Genomic DNA, 19,038 nt, shown 5'->3' on the forward strand with positions numbered 1-19,038 from the left:
CATTTTTTCATATGCATTTGCCATCTCTATATCTTTTTTTTTTAAGTTTTTATTTAAATTCCATTTAGTTAATATACAGCATAATATTAGCTTCAGGTGTACAATTTAGTGATTCAACACTTCCATACATCACCCTGTGCTCATCACGGCAAGCGCAGTCCTTAATCCCCATCACCTATTTTACCCATTCCCCCGCTCACCTCCCTTCTGGTAATCATCAGTTTGGTCTCTATAGTCAAGAGTATGTTTCTTGGGTTGCCTCTCTCTCTCATTTTTTTTTCCCTTTGCTTGTTTGCTTTGTTACTTAAATTCCACATATGAGTAAAATCATAGGGTGTTTGTCTCTGACTTACGTCGCTTTGCATAGCACTCTCTAGCTCCATCCATGTCAAGATTTCCTTTTTTATGGCTGAATAATATCCCATTGTGTGTGTGTGTGTGTGTGTGTGTGTGTGTGTGTGTGTGTGTGTATACCACATCTTCTTTATCCATTCATCAGTCGATGGACACTTGGGCTGCTTCCATATCTTGGCTATTGTATACAATGCTGCTATAAATATCAGGGTGCATGTATCCCTTTGAATTAGTGCTTTCATGTTTTTTGGGTAAATACAAAGTAGTGTGATTGCTGGATCATAAGGTACTTCTATTTTTAACTTTTTGGGGAACCTCCATACTGTTTTCCAGAGTGGCTGCACCAGCTGCATTCCCATCAACAGTACGGGAGGGTTCCCCTTTCTCCACATCCTCACAAACACCTGTTATTTCTTGTGTTTTTAATTTTTGTATATCATGGATATATAAATATATACATATATACCAATATACCCAAATAACTTATCAGGTATATGATTTGCACATATATCTCCTAGTCTGTGGCTTGCCTTTTCATTTTTCTTTTAAAAAAAATTTTTTTACATTTATTAATTTTTGAGAGACAGGGAGAAACAGAGGGTGAGCCGGGGAGGGGCAGAGAGAGGAGGAGACACAGAATCCGAAGCAGGCTCCAGGCTCTGAGCTGTCAGCACAGAGCCCATCACGGGGCTCGAACCCACGAACCGTGAGATCATGACCTGAACTGAAGTGGGATGCTCAACCGACTGAGCCATCGAAGTGCCCCTCATTTTTCTTAAAAGTGTCTTCACAGGGCAGAAGTTTTTAATTTTAATGATGTTCAACTTATCAATTTTCTCTTTCATGTGCCATGGTCTTCGTATTCTATTTAAAAATTCATCACCAAGGGCGCCTGGGTGGATCAGTCGGTTAACTGATCCACTTCGGCTGAGGTCGTGATCTCACAGTCCATGAGATCGAGCCCCACATCAGGTTCTGTGCTGATAGCTTGTTAACATACTTGAAACATACTCAGAGCTGAGAGCCTGGAGCCTGCTTCAGATTCTGTGTCTCCCTCTCTTTCTGCTTGTCTCCTGCTCGAGCTCTGTCTCTCTCTCTCTCAAAAATAAATAAACGTTAAAAATTCATCACCAAACCCAAGGTTGCCTAAATTTTCTTCTAGAAGTTCTATAGCTTTGTGTAGTATATTTAAGTCTACAATCCATTTTGAGTAAACTTTGTAAAACATATAAAGTCTACGTCTAGATTCTTTTTTTAAATGTAAATATCCTATTTTTCCAGTCTCATCTATTGAAAAGACTACCCCTTCTCAAATGAATTGCCTTTGCTCATTTGTCAAAGATTACTTGACTATATTTGTGTGAATCTATTTCTAGGTCGTCTATTCTTTTCTACTTATATATATGTCTACTCTTTCACCAATACCACACTGTCTTGATTATTGTACCTTAATATAAGTCTTGAAATAGGGTAGTATGAGTCCTCCAGCTGTGTTCTTCAGTATTGTGTTGCTATTCAAGGTCTTAGCTTTTCCACTTAAACCTTAGAACACATTCATTGATATCAGCTTGCTGGGATTTTGATTGGGTCTTTTAAAAAATGGAGGTATAATTGATATACATTATATTAGTTTCGGGTATATAACATAATGATTCAATATCTGTGTAAATTGTGAAATGACCACCACAATATATCTAGTATAATGCCCATCTCTACACGCAGTTACAGAACTTTTTTACAGAATTTTTTTCTTGTGGTAAGAACTTTTAAGATCTTCTCTCCTAGCAACTTTCCAATATGCAACACAGTATTATTAGTAAGAGCCAATATGCCATACATTACATTCCCATGACTAATTTATTTTAGAACTGGAAGTTTGTACCTTTCGGCTCCTTTCTCCCATTTCGCTCACTGCCAGCCCCCTGCTTCTGGCAACCACCAATCTGTTCTCTGTATCTATGAACCTGTTTTGCTTTTTTATTGTTGGTTTTTGTTTTTGTCTTTAGATTCCACATATAAGTAAAATCATATGGTATTTGTCTTTCTTTGTCTCACTTATTTCACTTAGCATTATACCCCAAGGTCTATCCATGTTGTCACCAATGGCAAGATTTCGTTCTATCTTATGGCTGAATAATATTCCATTATATACCTCTCCCTGTCTGTCTGTCTGTCCGTCCATCCATCCACCCATCCATCCATCCATCCCACATTTTCTTTATCCATTCATTTGTCCATGGACACTTATATTGTTTCCGTATCTTGGCTACTATAAATAATGCTGCAATGAACATGCAGATATCTTTTCAAGTAAGTGTTTTCATTTTCTTTGGATAAATACCCAGAAGTGGAATTACTCAATGGTAGTTCTATTTTTAATTTTTTGAGGACTTCCATTTTTTTTTTAATTTTTTTTTCAACGTTTTTTTTTTTTTAATTTATTTTTGGGACAGCAAGAGACAGAGCATGAACGGGGGAGGGGCAGAGAGAGAGGGAGACACAGAATCGGAAACAGGCTCCAGGCTCCGAGCCATCAGCCCAGAGCCTGACGCGGGGCTCGAACTCACGGACCGCGAAATGGTGACCTGGCTGAAGTCGGACGCTTAACCGACTGCGCCACCCAGGCGCCCTGAGGACTTCCATTTTTTAAAGAAGGGAATACTCGCTTTTCTAAATGATACCCCAGAGAAGACTAGCTAAAATCATTTATGTTAGAATCATAACTAGTTAAAATCATTATGTTAGAATCATCAAAATTTGATGACTATTCAAATAACTAATGTAAACATTGAGGCCTAAGAGTACTTTCTTTATTCAGGCACTATATTGAATATCCCTTCTTCCTGTGTAAGAAAAGCTAGGGGATATAGAATATTTATGGTATAGAAAATAACCTATATGTTGACAATTAAGGTCAAGGCAAGGTATATGGTAAGACTAAAGTTCCCTTTTTTTATTGTCACATTTAAATATTTCTTCTGTTTTCCTCCCATTCAAGGTAGAAAGATCCTCTCCTATTTTTTTTACCTTAGAGATTATCTTTACCATCTAATAGGTAAATCTCACAACTCATATGCTCATTATGGGTTTTGAGACATATTTAGATAATTTTAGAAAGACAATTTCCCCCAGTTTTATTAACAATTGACATACATCACCATGGTGGTTTGACTTATATATATTGTGAAATGAGGACTATAATAGCTTCAGCTAACATCCATTTTTTCATATAGATACAATACAAAGAAAAGAAAGAACAAAAGAGAAAAAAAAAATTTCCTCCCGGTGATGAGAACTCATAGTTTTTACTTTCTTAATAACTTTGCTATATGTCATACAGCAGTGTTAGCTGTGGTCATCATATTGTATATTAGTCCTGAGTACTAATTTATCTTATAATTGGCAGTTTGGACTTTTGACCCTCTTCCTCCAATTCTCCCCTACCCCCATCCTCCACCTCTGGTAACCACAAGTCTGATCTCTTTCTGTGAGCTTGGTTTTGGTTTTGCTTTTAGATTCCACATATCAGTGAGATCACACAGTAACTATCTTTCTCTGCCTGACTTATTTCACTTAGGGTGAAATATAATGCCTTCAGGGTCCATCCATGTTGTCACGAATGATAGGATTCCCTCATTTCCTATGGCTGAACAACATTCACATATATACAACACCATAACTTCTTTATCCACTCATCCACTGATGGGCACTTAACTTGTTTCCATGGCTTGGTTATTGTAGCAATGTTGCTATAAACAGGGGGATGCGGATACCTTTTCAAGTTAGTTTTCATTTCCTTTGGACCTATTCCAGGAAGTGGAATTGCTGGATCATATGGTAGCTCTGTTTTCAACTTTGTGAAAATTCTCCTTACTGTTTTTCATCGTGGTTGTATGAATTTACAATTCCACCAACAGCGCACGAGGGTTCCCTTTTCTCCACATCCATACCAGCATCTGTTATCTCTTCTCTTTTTGACGATGGTCATTCTAACAGGTGTGAAATGATAACTCATTATATTAAAACCACGGTTTTAATCTGCATTTCCCTAATAACTAGTGATGTTGAACATCTTTTCATGTATCTGTTCGCCTTTTGTATATCTCCTTTGAGGAAATGTCTATTCAGGTCTTTTGCCCATTTTTTAATTGGGTTATTTGTTTTTTTGCTATCGAGTTATATGAGTTCTTCATACATTTGGGATATGAATCCCTTATGAGAGACGTGGTTTGCAAATATTTTTCCCATTGCATAGGTTGTCTGTTCACTTCATTGATAGCTTCTTTGGCTGTACAGAAGATTTTCCTTTGATGCAGTACTTGTTTATTTTTTGTTTTGTTGCTTGTGCTTTAGGTATCATATTTTTTTAAAATCGTAATAAAAACACAGGTCCTGAAGGTTTATTTCTGTGTATTCTTCTAGGACTTTCATGGTTTTGATCTTACATTTAAGTCATTAATCCATTTTGGGTTATTTTTTGTGAGCGGTATAAGACAGGAGTCCAGTTTCATTCTTTCACCTGTGAATATTAAAGAGACTGTCCTTTCTCCATTGAGTATTCTTGGCTCCCTTGTCCATATTGGTTGACCTGATATACTTAGATTTATTTCTGAGCTCTCGATTCTATTCCATTGGTGTATTTGTCTGTTTTTATTCTAGTACCATACTGTTTTGATGACTGTAGCTTAGAAATCAGGAAATGTGATGCTTGGTTATTCCTTCTCAGTATTCCTATGGCTATTTCAGGGTCTTTTGTGGCTCTATATATTTTAGGAGCAGTTTTTATACCTCTGCAAAAAATGCGGTTGGAATACTGATAGGGAATGCACTGAATCTACGTATGGCGTTTGGGGGTATTGGCATTTAAACACTATCAGTTGGGAAGACATTTTTTTAAAAGGCTAGCATATGCAGATGAAAATGAGAGATCGTTAAATTTAATAATCACTACTAGTATAAATAAACTTGAACAAACATTGCAAATTTTTCCCACCTAGCAGTAACAAAATTCTTTTTTCCCCATCAATATAAAACATCTCAGAACAGTTTCTGATGTTTACCGGACGTTTGAAAAATGCTTCTCTCCTTCCCTCATAGTTGTTTACATAAAGCTAAAATCAAAGATGCTTCTGATAAGTTCAAAACTGAAACACAAGGCAAATGTGTGTTTCTCTACATTGTTAAGTGAACAAAGTCATCGTCTTCAATCCACAAACCTACTTCTCTATGTATACTTCCTATTGATAAATAATGTCACCATCACATCAGTTGCTGAGAAACAATCTCTTACTCAGAAATTGAGATCTGAGAATGTGAACTGACTGAAGACCTATCAAGGGAGTTTAAGCAAGGGAGGCGGGTGCTAACAGGATTACAATAACTAGTAACTATCAACATAATTGGTAACGTTATGGAAAGTATAAAGGAAAGAAATGAATTAAGAGCAAAAAATTAGTTACAGATTGCAGTAAATAGAGGTAAAAAAGGAACCAGGCTCTAACATATCAAACACTAAGGCAGAAGCAAAAGAGAGTAAAGAGGACAGGATAGGTTCTATGGAAGTCAGGATGTAGCACGTACAGAAACTAGTACTTACTTGGATGCGAGGAAGGGAGGAATCTAGAGTAACAGCCGGCTTTTTCTCTAGGTTAATAATGATTGGGTGGTGGTTACAAGGCTGTGCACTTTGTCAAAATTCATTGACTCGACACTTACAACGCGTGCTTTTTGTTACATGTAAATTATATATCGATAAATTGATTTACAAAGACATTTAAAATGTAAAAAATTTTGTCATTTGACAAATCACCTTTTCATCTATCAGGTCTCCTTTGTCTGGAACGGTATATTATATTGGTGACCCATGGCCCTTAGGACATATTTCCAAAAGGCTTTCTTTAAGTTTTCCTCCAACTACCACAGGATGGGATACTAACTTCGACCTTTAAGAGATGCAGTGATGTGAAAAGCGGAGGCAGAGCCAGTACAGGCAAGAGAACTCTTCTGTGCTGAAGAGTATTTTTCTTCAATGGCCCAGCATATCTAAACAGAATTAAACTATAAGGTTCTTGAGGGCTAGAAATGTACTGTGATCACTATTCCAAAACCTATCATAGCCCCCAGCATCTAGTGAGTGTGCAATAATTTTGGTGAGTGAGTGAAAGACTATGATAAATTGGTATGATTTCCAGAGGCTTATCTTTGATCTAAAACTTAATAAAAATTTTTTCTTACATTAGTCTTAGAATTATTTAAAGGATATAATGTTATCAGGAATCATTATGATCTGATATCTGTCACTAACCAGGTATATGCACTGAAAAGTGGAAATAATATGTCCAGAAGCAGAGGGAAGCTGGAAAACATTTTATTGCAAGTAAATCCTGATTTTATTGTTATTTTTTAAATGTTTGTTTATTTACTTATTTTGAGACAGAGAGACAGAGAGACAGAGAGAGAGAGAGAGAGAGAGAGAGAAAGAGGGAGAGAGAGACAGAATCCCAAGCAGGCTCCAAACTGTCAATGCAGAGCCCGACATGGGGCTCTATCCTACGAACTGTGAGATCATGACCTGAGCTGAAATCAAGAGTCAGACACTTAACCAACTGAGCCACCCAGGCACCCTATTGTTATTTAATGTTTATTTATAACTTAGACTGTAGAGTCCATGATTTATTTCTTATTGCAACTATAATTGTAAACTAAAATGACTGTAACTGTTCCTAGCCCAAGTATTCCTTTGGGGAATGTAACTAGTGGTGTTAAACACAAAACTACACACTGTCTTCATTGAATTCAAATACAAAGCACATTAGTGACTACAGAAGAAAATATTATGTCCACTGAATGTAGTCATTATGAAGCACTTCAGACATCTAGGAGATCTGTTGATGCCCATCTGGTCTGTGTCTGTAATTCAAGCACAACCAAAGAGGCACCAGGAGTGGGAAAATCATTGCAATCCTTAGCAGGTACTATCCTGGCAACCCTTTCCAGGTCGGCTGCTAGCACTGATACTCAGACTAAAGTCTTTATGCTTTGAATAGTTTCATTAAGGTAAAAATAAATCTATATTTGATCCAGAAGATTCCTCACAAAATTTCATTTCCATCTGCCAGGCATTTGACCAATAAACATGCCAGACATTCCTAGAAATGCACTGACAAGGTACATACGATTTTAAAGACATTCTCTAATCAAATGAAAGAAGTCTCATTAAGTACAAATCCAGGCTAATGAAGGGTTACATACTACCTAACCAGAGAAAATCAAGGTCAGGTTATAAAGCAAAAACAAAACCACCTGGAAACAGAACGGTAAGGATAGTAAAGTACTACTGCCTTTTAAGAACAGTCTTTTTTTAAGAACACTCAGTTGCTTGCCTCTTCGGAGTCCCCAGAATGGAAAAGCTTGGGTCCAAAGGCCGACACCTAACTCATAATTTGACTTTAATCTTTTTCCAGATTACTCATGTATTTGTTCTTCCCCTAGTGGTCTTCTCCCGATGCAGCATCTGCTTCCTATCTGCTAAAGAACCTACGGAGGAACAGTGTGTCCCTACTGACCAAAACTCACATCTCAAAAGGAAAAGAACATATTTCAGTCCATTTTAGGCTTACTTAATAAAATACAGAGAAAAAATAAAATTCCCATATATACAAGCAGAGCACATAGATATTTAACTAACAACCCCCAAGTATCAGTCAAATTTCTCCAATTAGAAACTTCTCCCAAAAGTAAGTTAGGTACTTTAGAAAAAGGGGTTTTACTCTTTCATACCATTAAAGCACCATATTCTCTGAAAACAATCTTAATAAAAAGCTCACTTATTTTACATTGATCAGTGAGAATTTTACTGGACAGTTACTATGTATCTAGCAGGCTGAAATGAAATGGAACACTAGAATAATCAAGTTGTTCTCACAAGGACTGACATATACACAACTGATAAATATAAAATAGCTAGAAAAATCTATATGATAACATATAATTAAGTATTAAAGAATGAAGCACAGTTAAAATAGCACATAATGAAGGAGTTTGTATATCGGACAGAATGAAGTTTGTAGACTGAGGCTCTTGCAAAAACAGCTAAAAATGCTAAATAAAATATATTTTAAAAATCTCAAATGCATCCATGACCTGCTAAAAAAATGAGAAATACACAGGTTAAAAAAAAAAAGTGAAGGTGAGAACCCAGAGAGCTCTGAGGACACTTACTGGACCCAATGAACTTGAACTTTGGTTCATATGATCTTCAAAGCTGGGGGACAGAAAACAAATACCAGAGGCTACCCAAGTTGGAGAGTCTAACTGGAGATCTGTCCTATATCTGAGACCCAAAAACTAGACTTTCAATATAGAGTTATTTAGACATAAGCTTTCCTACCCACTATCCCAGATATATTGCCCATCTCAAAACACGGAGCTAATAGGGGAGGAGAATTCTTCCCTGATTACTTGAAACCACAAACCACAATTTGCATCCTGAATCCACACTAACTGGGTGGTCTAAAACATTTCAAGAGAAGTGATATTTTGAAGAAGTCTAAGGCTGCTTATACCTATTGGCATCTGACAGAAACAAATGAAATTTCTCCATGGAGGAACCTACGTTCATACAAGATCTCAAAAAGTTCCCAAAGATAAGGTACCCCCCCCAAAATATATAGTTCACAGTTCAAAAGGAAATAAAACACTCTGACTGACAGCCAGCAGAAACCACAGATGACATTGACTGTCTAAGACTTTTTCACATAATTGAATTAGAAAACATAGGATATAAAAACATATTTCAAGACATAAAAACAGATTTGAAAATACCAGTAAGTAAGCTCCAAGAAGATCCGAAAAGACACAGAACTTCTACAGTCTAGAAAAATATTTTAAAAATTAAAGTAAAAAAAGTCAAAGGCAGTGGATATAAATTAAGAAAATAAAGCATTTACATCCCTTTCCTGCATAAACTGTTCTCCAGGGTAATCAAAATGCTAATGGAAGTCTTTTTCTTATAGAAGAAATAGAACTTAAAAAGACAAAGAATGATGGAATATCACCATTTTGTAATCCCTAAATAAATAATAGATCCAGACAATGATCATCAATTACTGTTAAAACACTGAAGAGATGATGAGGAACTTTATTTAAAAAAGCATAGGTGAACAACAACTAAAACCAATAATTAGTTTTAACATACCTTAAGCAAAACTAGAACACACTTTTTCCTCTCCCTTTACATTTCTTTTACTTTCTTGTTCCTTTCTTTTGGTCCTCCTTAACAAACAATCATCTACTTTGCTACTTGTTACATAATGTTAGTTACTTAGTCACTAAAATTCTTTTTAGTGCAGGATAGTAGGGGTTCGTAGAAACAAGATGGTTCTACAGATTCTAAAGACGCATTCTATAACAATAGCCCATTCTTTTTTGTCACAAAGCAAAAATATGGCTGAAACAAAAAATTTTTTCACATACATGAAAAAGATCGCCAAATTTCCCTTGGGGAAACTATTCAAAAAGTTTAACCCACTCGTCACAGTGTTTACAAGATTTTAATATTTGAGAAGCTGAAGTGATACCAGAGAGAAATAAATAGAAGACTATGGCTATGATAGAAACAGAAAGAAAGTGAAGAGGAGGAGGTAGAGACATGAAGAATTAAACAAAATAGAGAAAAATGTTAAACTGCCTCTTTAGACATCTTTTGCTGCAACAATGGCACTGACAACAATTCAACAAGGACAGTATCTATCATGTCCCTAAGCACCTGGTTGACAAAAGACATGAGCACAGAACTGAGTGTCTCAGAATTCTAGGTGACAACTCTATTAACTTTCTCTATTAGCTTACTCATTTTCTAGCAGTAAAAAGACAAAAGCAACACAGCTTCAGTCTCAGGAGATTCACAATGACTCTAATTACCAAAAGTAGATCTCAAGTCATGGTCACATTCTTATAATGCTAATTTATGACACTGAAACCAAATTTAAGGTGACAAAGTTCTTGATGATATATTTCCTCTTATGAATCGACATGTGGATACAAATAAGTCTCCTCAAATTTTTTTTAAAAATTGTTAACGTTTCTTCATTTTTTTGAGAGAGACAGACAGACTGTGAGTGGGGGAGGGGCAGAGAGAAGGAGACACAGAACCCGAAGCAGGCTCCAGGCTCTGAACCGACAGCACAGAACCCAACGCGGGGCTCGAACTCACAAACTGTGTGACCATGACCACAGCCTAAGTCAGACACTCAACCGACTGAGCCACCCAGGCACCCCTAAGTCTCCTCAAATTTACAGAAGAAAAAGAGAAGGATTCTTTGCAGTCTCAAAGTTGATAACAATTCTAAAAAGCATGCTCATTTTAGCCATTTTCAACATTAATATTAATTGTTTAAAAATTACACTGGCTATAAAGCAAGCCAAATAATATTGCAAAGAGATCTAAGTTCAGCACCGTGTAGGTAAGCAGCAGTCTGGGAAAACAACAACAAACTGATAAAGTACTTGTCAATTCCCATGGTGTAAATATTCCCAGCATGGCCGATTTCAAACTACCAAGATGATGTTGCTGAACTGAAAAGATGCACATACACTGGTGTAGTGAGCCAACACAAGCTGGCTCAAGCATACCACTGCAGACCAAATTCCTCTTTTAAAGTTAATGGAAGTATGTTTATTATTCCACCATGAAATAATTCCGTTATTTGGAGGAACTTCTTTCTATTGATGATTTTCCAGTGGTTTTTGAACTTTCTATCAGTTTTAATATACATACAAAAAAGTCCACAAATCATAAATGCACAGTGTGATGATTCTGCACAATCTGAACATACCCATATAAACAGTCCCCAGGTTAAGAAAGAAAACATTACCCTGATGGAGAACAGAATATGTGACCCCCAAAATACATGACCTTTGGTACGTGGATTACATTGAGCTGAAGACAATTAAGACCCAGAAGACTCAACAAAAACGTTTACCTTTTCCTTAACTACCTAAAAGAATTTAAATAGGCAGGGGCAGGGGCGGGGTGGGAGTGGGGGCTGGCACACAAAGAGAGCTTTACCAGAGATAACTTTTTATCTGAAAGAGTATGGCAGGGCAAACATCTAATTACCAAAATATCTGCTTTCTTATCATCCTATGAATCATCCTCCTTACCTTTGAAGCCCCACGGCCCTATCCCATTCCTTAGCCCAGGACAGCAGAGACAGAGCAACTGCTTGACTGGCCCTTAGGCCTCATTTTTATGGGGCTCCTGTACACAAGTAATTAAATTTGTTTTTCTCCCGTTTATCTGCCTTATGTCAATTTAATTATTAAACCAGCCAAAGAACCTAGCATGGTAGAAGGGAAATTTTTCCTCCCCTACAGTTGGTGACCACGAAGGGTTCTTTACTGACTGGACAGTAAAGAGAGATGTTGGGACCTTGGACAAAATCCAGCATAAGGGAAGAATCATCATGTCAGTGTCCCAGATTTCTGCCTACAGGATCTGATGGAAGCTAAAGTAGTATAATTTTCTAAATTAGCAGATTAGTAGAACTACCTCCTTGGATACAGTGACTCTGATAAAGATCCAGTATGAGCACTATTGATTATGGTATTATCATAATTCCAGTTATTATCTCAAAATGTTGTGAGCCACAAAAATAAACATATTTCCTTATCAATACTGTTATAATGAATTTCATCAGATCTTTAACAATGGGCATTTTATAGTTTTTTGTCATTTACAGATATTGTTTTACTCTGATGCTCTGCAAAAGTATTCCTTCAAAAGTACTTCATTTTCAAGGAGGTTCAAGGAAAGGACTTTTGAAATATCTAGGCTTTTGATAACTTTAAGATCATAAAAGTGAACTGGGTAAGAATTTACAGAACTCATGAAAAAACTGGATTCAAGGAGAAAAAGAATAACATGAGACTGAATGAAATGATGAGAACGATTATAAATTTTATGATTTTTTTCATTGGAACATTGTTGGTTCTGTTATGTTTTGTTTTACCAGGTTGAAGGAAACCCTTTTCTCTTTTCTCTTAAGCTATCAACAATTTGGTACAAATGGTACAACAATTTGTGAACAAAGAGGAAACAATTACTTTTTCTCCCTACCTGATCCATCCAGAATTGGGGAATTTAGTATTCTCATTTTCATGCCAATACAGCTATTTGCATAAATTCAATAAGAATCTATTCTCATTGTAATAGGACACAACCGGAAACGTTGATTATATTGCCAAGGCTTTGGCTGGAATGTCGTATTTGAGCATGTGTATAGAATCAGATATGCCAGACAGCTTTAAGGAACTAAGGTTGACTTTATGGAGCCAATAAAACCCCTTGGAAAAACTGGCCCGATACCTTGCTTACAGGGTTCCCAGCAGTCTCACTAGGTGAGAAAGGAATGTTACTTCCTGGCAAGCTCAGAAACCTCAGGATATTTGGGGGACCTCAATAGGAGAGGAACCCATTCAGATCTACAGGTATTGCGTGCAACGTCTGATGGTGAGACCTTGGCTTGGCATCTTCGTTTCCTTCATGAGGGTTTTTAAAAGACTAATCTGAGATTCCTTATGAAAAGTTCCAACAGACGGGGCACCTGGGTGGCTCAGTTGGTTGAGCATCCAACTTTGGCTCAGGTCATGATCTCAGGGTTCATGGGTTCATGGGTCCAAGCCCCATGTCAGGCTCTGTGCTGACAGCTCAGAGCCTGGAGCCTGCTTTGGATTCTGTGTCTCTGGCTCTCTCTGCACCCTCCCCACTCATTCTCTCTCTCTCTCTCTCTCTCTCTCAAAAATAAATAAATATTAAAAAAGAAAAGAAAAGAAAAGTTCCAACAGAGCAGATTAAAAGATTCTACATGATCAATCATCATTCTGGCTGCACTTACGTAAAGAATCCGGCAAAGTTTATTGAAACTAGGCTTAATTTGCAAACAAATTAGTCTTACTGTGGTTATCTCTGACTAAAACATGTATGACTGTAAAGAGAAAAATTATGTGTCAGTAATAGCCCTTTCTGGATATCAGTTTCTAATACATTAATTGTCTTTGAGGTTTTGTTTTCTACTGGTGAAATGGACTAGAATCCGAATTTTTAGTTTCCTCCAATATTTAGTTGCAACTCTCTGAACTAGCATCTCCCAATTTTTCTCTCACCCTCTGACATGGAATCAGTGAGAACTAAAACTGCCCTTTTTCTGAAGTCATGTAAGCTAAAGCTGAACCATGTGATATAAACTTCAGAGAAATCAGCCCAACAGTATACGTATGGACAATCTCCATGCCTGTTGCTATATGGCCAATTAGAAAGATCACCAGGCACATTTAAAGTACAAATCAGGAGAACCGATCAGATTGCCACCACCTGCCCTTACTCTATCTAAAGATGCTTTGAGCCAACCATCTACGTATCTTCTTGATTAGCTGCCTTTCAGAATCCCAGAAACTGTGATTATAATCTGCTCCAATCATTAACTATTGTTTTTCTTTTGTTTCCATAGAAATGCCTATTAAATACCTGAGTGCACGCACCTAGTCCACATGCATTACTACCTCCTACAAGGAGACACAACTGTCTAACTGAATTGACCTACCCTCGGGACTAAGAGACTAGCTCAAAGAAATGCACTACTCTACCAACTCAGCTTCTTGACTGTGAATCTTCTTGGGGAAGTTTCAGAAGTGGGACTGATGGGGAAAAAATACAGGACTCCAAACTATGCCCCTTTGGTCTGTGGATTATTTTGAGCTGATGGCAATTAAGACCCAGAGGCTCAAGAAAAACTTTTACCTTATTTAAAGGTAAAATTCTTAGCTTTCTAAAAGGTAAAACTTTTAACTACCTAAAAGAACTTAGATGGGGGCCTGGCTCAGAAAGAGAGCTATTCTATCAGAGATAATTTTTTATCTGAAAGATCTATATATACGGCAGGGCAGACATCTAATTACCAAATATCTGTTCTTCTTAATGTCCTGTGAATAATCCTCCTTGCCTTTGAAGCCCCACGCCCCTATCCCATTCCTTCGCCCTGACGGCAGAGACAGAGCAACTGCTCGATTTGCCCTCGGGGCTCATATTTTTATGGGGCTCCCGAACATATGTAATTATATTTGTTTTTCTCCTGTTAATCTGTGCTATGTCAATTTAATTATTAAACCAGCCAAAGATACTAGCAAGCTAGAAAGACAAGACTTCCGTCCCCACAACCCACACCCCGATGCCCCCTGCCTGTTTCCCCTTATAGCCGTTACTCCTCTCTAAAGTAACCACTCATCTAACTATAGATAAGGTTTGCCTATTTTTTAACTTTATGTAAATGAAATTCACTCATATGCACTCACTTGAATATGGCTTCTTATGCTTCACATATTTTTTGAGATGCCTCATATTGCCTGTAGCTGTAGTTTGATGACTCTCATTGCTGGGTAGTATTCCACTAAACTCACTTTATTCTACTGTTGGAGGACAGTTGGCTTGTTTGTATATGAGGTTATTATAAATCGTGCAACTAAGAACATTCAGGTGAACATGTTAAGCATTTCTGTGGAGTTTATACCTAGGAGTGGCATTGTTGAGTCATAAGGGTTGCTATTACTTTCGACTTAATAGACACTTCCAGAGCTTTACGAAATGATTTATTGATCTACACGCTAACTGGCAGGTACGGGAGCTCTATCTAGTAGCTTCACATCTTCACCAATACTTGTTATATCGACACATTGTACACATTGTATACACGGACAAATTGTACAATCTTGTCCTATTTTAAAATATTAATTCTTCCATATTTCGGTAGCTTCTACATTTTTTTTCAGGTTTATTTATTTTGACAGTGACAGAGAGCAAGTGAGCAGGGAGAGGCAGAGACAGAGAGGGAGAGGGAAAATCCCAAGCAGGCTCGATGAGGAGCCCAATGCGGGGCCTGAACTCACAAACCTTGAGATCATGACCTGTGAGCCCAAACCAAGAGTTGGACGCTTAACTGAGACACCCAGGTGCCCCCATATTTCGGTAGCTTCTAATACTGACTGGGCATCATAATCATTTGTGGAGTTCATTAAAAAACACAAAGCCCTAGAACCCATCCATATCTAAATCAGAATTGCTAGGGGTAAGGTCATGGTTATAATATTCTAATAGTTCTAGAAGTGATCCTAATGCAGAGTCGGGTTTGAGACCACTGATGTAAACTTCTTCAAAGGAATAACTTCATCATTGAAAATGACAAATGGTCTAAAAGGGCCTCATAAAATAAAATTAATTCATACAGTGAAATTGAATGTAGCCATTAAAAAGAATGAGACAGACAAACAAGGCTGATATTCACATGGTACAACTAACTGTATTAGTTAAAATTCTGAAATAATTCCATGCCAGCTGGTAAAGGCCACTGCCCCCAAAAGGCCTAAGTGTCCCAGACCCAGCTATGAAGTGTCCTGAACCTCTGTTGTTTTGGCAGCAAAAAGAGTAACCCTGGCACAGCAGGGGCCTTGAGACCCAGTTTAGCATCTATTCTGACTCAACAGTGCCCATGCTACATCGGTTAAAATTTCTGAATCTATTCTATCCTTGCTAGTGTATACATGCTATACTTGTGAAGTTTTTTACATTATCCCCCCGCCTACGAGTACTAACATGGAAAAATATCTATAGTATATTGCTACCTAAAAGAGCAAGCCGAGGAAAAATCTATATAGCATGATTCCATACTGTAAAACTATTATTCGTGTGTCAGTAGTGTTGGCCTAGGAACAAAAATCTAGTGGAATCCTTCCTTATAGGTTTTCATCAAACTCTTAAGAGTGGTACTTCTGCAATTGAGACTGGGGGTTGTAGCATGGTACATTTGCTTTTTGCCTTACACATTTCTGCACTCTTTGTCTTTGCTATAACAAACATGGAATGAAATAATAATAGTAGTGTTTCTTTAAAAAAAAAAAAGGTGAAGGGAAGGGTGCGCCTGGGTGGCTCAGTCAGTTAAGTGTCCAACTTCGGCTCAGGTCCTGATCTCCCGGTTCGTGAGTTTGAGCCCTGCATCGGGCTCAGTGCTGACAGCTCAGAGCCTGGAGCCTGCTTTGGATTCTGTGTCTCCCTCTCCATCTCTGCCTCTCCCGGGCTCGTGCTCTCTCTCTCTCTCTCTCTCTCAAAAATAAATAAACATTTGAAAATTTTAAAAAAAACTTCACCTCATCCCAAAGTATGCAACAAAAATCTTAAATATGGAATGAGAATACATCAGCCACCTGCTCCATAGCTGTTCCTTTCTGCCTTCCTTTTTTTTCTCTTAATATAAAACACATAATCATTAAGAAAATCTGGAAAAGTGTAAGACCAAAATTAAACCATGTGAAATCTCTCCTAAAGATATACTAGTTTATATATTTTTTAACATAATGTAGATCATGTTACATAAAATAGCTTTGTATGCTGCTTCCTTTACATTTAACCAATACTTTTCCATGTCACTAATTATTCCTATGTTATTATTTTAGTACATGTGTAATATTTCAATGTTTGGGGAATAACCTAATTTACTTAACCTGCTGAATTCTACTCATCTGTGGAAGGAACCTCCCATATTAAAATGGACAGAAATTATAACAAATACATATATGAGAAGTAAACTTGGCAGAGATTCTGTTTGTGGTAATGAATTTGGGGGGCTATATTGTAAGGTTTTGTTGGCAAAAACAGAATTATTATCAGATATAAAGAATTATATCTTGGTCTTGGCATGATAATTAGGGATAATAATGGAGAGAAAATATAAAGGAATACTGAATAGTTTAAATCTTATTTCAAAAGAGGCTCTGAAGTAGAGTTTGGAAGGAATTTGTGTAGCAAACAGAGAATAAAATCATTTGGTGGGGGAAGGGATATAGTGAGCCCATGCAGTTTAAAATTAGTAGGCACAGTACCTATTTTTTTCCTCCCTCTCTCTGGCATGTTCATGACCAGCACCAAATGGAAACAACATAAGTGTCCACCGGTGGGGGCGTAAGTTATATTGATCTTCAAAACTACCTATCCCACCTGCTCTGGCATCCTCTTTGATGGCAGCAAGCGACAACAAGAGTAGTCAAGGATGCAAGCTGCTGCTATCATAAGTGACAGATGAGTTTATTTGCATCTTTGTTTTAATCATTAACAGGATAAAGGAAAGTGGAAAGAACACTATATGATCGGCACTGACATTAGTGCTAAAGACAGAAAGATGAGTATGATGCAATTGCTACTCTTGAGGAAATTGCATTCTGGTAGGGGAAATACATATATACACCTACTACACACACACGTGGATACACACATATGCATATATACGAGGTAAATAAAGAGATGGACTGAAAGTCCCAACTCACCTTCCAAAAACAATACAGAACTGCCAAGAAGAACAAATTACATAAAACCAATGCCCATAACATAACTAAAAGACAGAGAAGGCCCAAGTATCAAATTACCTGTAAGTAGGGAATATGGAAGGGCGATATGAAAAACTGTGTGGAAGAAAGAAAAGAGGAGCTGATAGTGGGTCTAAAACTTATCTAAAATCACTAGCAGAAAGAGAAGGTCCACAGTAGGTGCAACAATACTGTAAGAGTGCTAGTTGATCTGAGTATGTACTACAAGGAAGGGACTTTAAGGAACACATGATCTGAGGCGGCAGTCTTCAAAAAGTCAGTGCTTTTGAGAAGATAGAAAGGAAAGTAGATGAGCTCTTTGGAGATTGGATAGTGAAAGCAAAAATGGGCAAAGGGGAGATTGAGAGCCTTGCAAGATAAAAGAGCACCAAAAAATTAAAGATTAAAAAGGATATACAATCCCTTTTACACACACACACACACACACACACACACACACACATGCCCCAACTGTACTTTGCTGCAGTAACAGAAGACACACTTGACCGAAGATTCTTATAAGTCGCCCGAACCCATAAAACAAATAGGCAAAACCAGACTAAATATATACAAAGTATTTGAAGAACAGAAATCAAATCCACCCCCCAAAAAGAAACATGGAGAAAACTGTAATACAACATTGCACACCGAATTCAATATCCTCAAGTAAGCATTTGGAGCTAGAATAACCCATCTTGAATAGGAATATTAAAAATTAAAAGCAGATTTGGACAGTAAACAGAAATGACAACAGTGTTGATTGAATTTAGGAAAGAAATGGAAGGAAAAGACAAAATCATCACACAAAGATTAAATTACAATGTCCCCAAGGGAAAATAGATACAAATAAAAGTTTACTAAGGAACACTGAAGAAAGACAGAAAAACAACCAAGAGAATGAAATGAAGCAAAGAAATAAAGTGTGCCAATAGCAGCTGAAACAGGAGAAAACCAAAGAAGAAACCAAGTGTGTGTGATTTGAGATCCTAAATATAAAAACAAAACAACTGAACAGAACCAATACTTAAAACTATAACCCAAGAAAGCTTTCTGGAAATAAGAAAAGACCAAAATGTACATACTGGAAAGGCCCAACAGGTAGCTGGGAAACGGAACCAGAATGATCCATCTGAAGACATATCCTCACAAATTATTAGACTTTAAAAATTAAATAATAATAAATAAATAGAAGAAAAAAAGCCTCATGACCTCTAAGCACAAAGATCAAAAGTGAAGTTCAGACTGGCATCAGATACCCTACACACTGGATGCAAAGAA

General features: G+C 37.2%; 1 protein-coding gene across 7 annotated transcripts in view; it reads right to left on the reverse strand.

The window, feature by feature from the left end:
• The window catches only part of LRRC49 (leucine rich repeat containing 49), a 148,344-nt gene that overhangs the window by 64,128 nt on the left and 65,178 nt on the right, over positions 1–19,038 (reverse strand). Inside the window, exon 1 of one of the 7 annotated variants that reach the window (XM_027067669.2) lies at positions 9,551–9,714. The exons of 5 other annotated variants lie outside the window; for them this stretch is intronic. The gene's annotated coding sequence lies outside the window, so the exon portion shown is untranslated. Of the gene's footprint in view, positions 1–1,801; positions 1,927–9,550; positions 9,715–19,038 lie in introns of those variants that run through there. One more of the 7 variants, XM_053223800.1, reaches the window with a different exon arrangement.

Source organism: Acinonyx jubatus, chromosome B3 (genome assembly GCF_027475565.1).
Source record: "Acinonyx jubatus isolate Ajub_Pintada_27869175 chromosome B3, VMU_Ajub_asm_v1.0, whole genome shotgun sequence".
NCBI lineage: Eukaryota > Metazoa > Chordata > Mammalia > Carnivora > Felidae > Acinonyx > Acinonyx jubatus.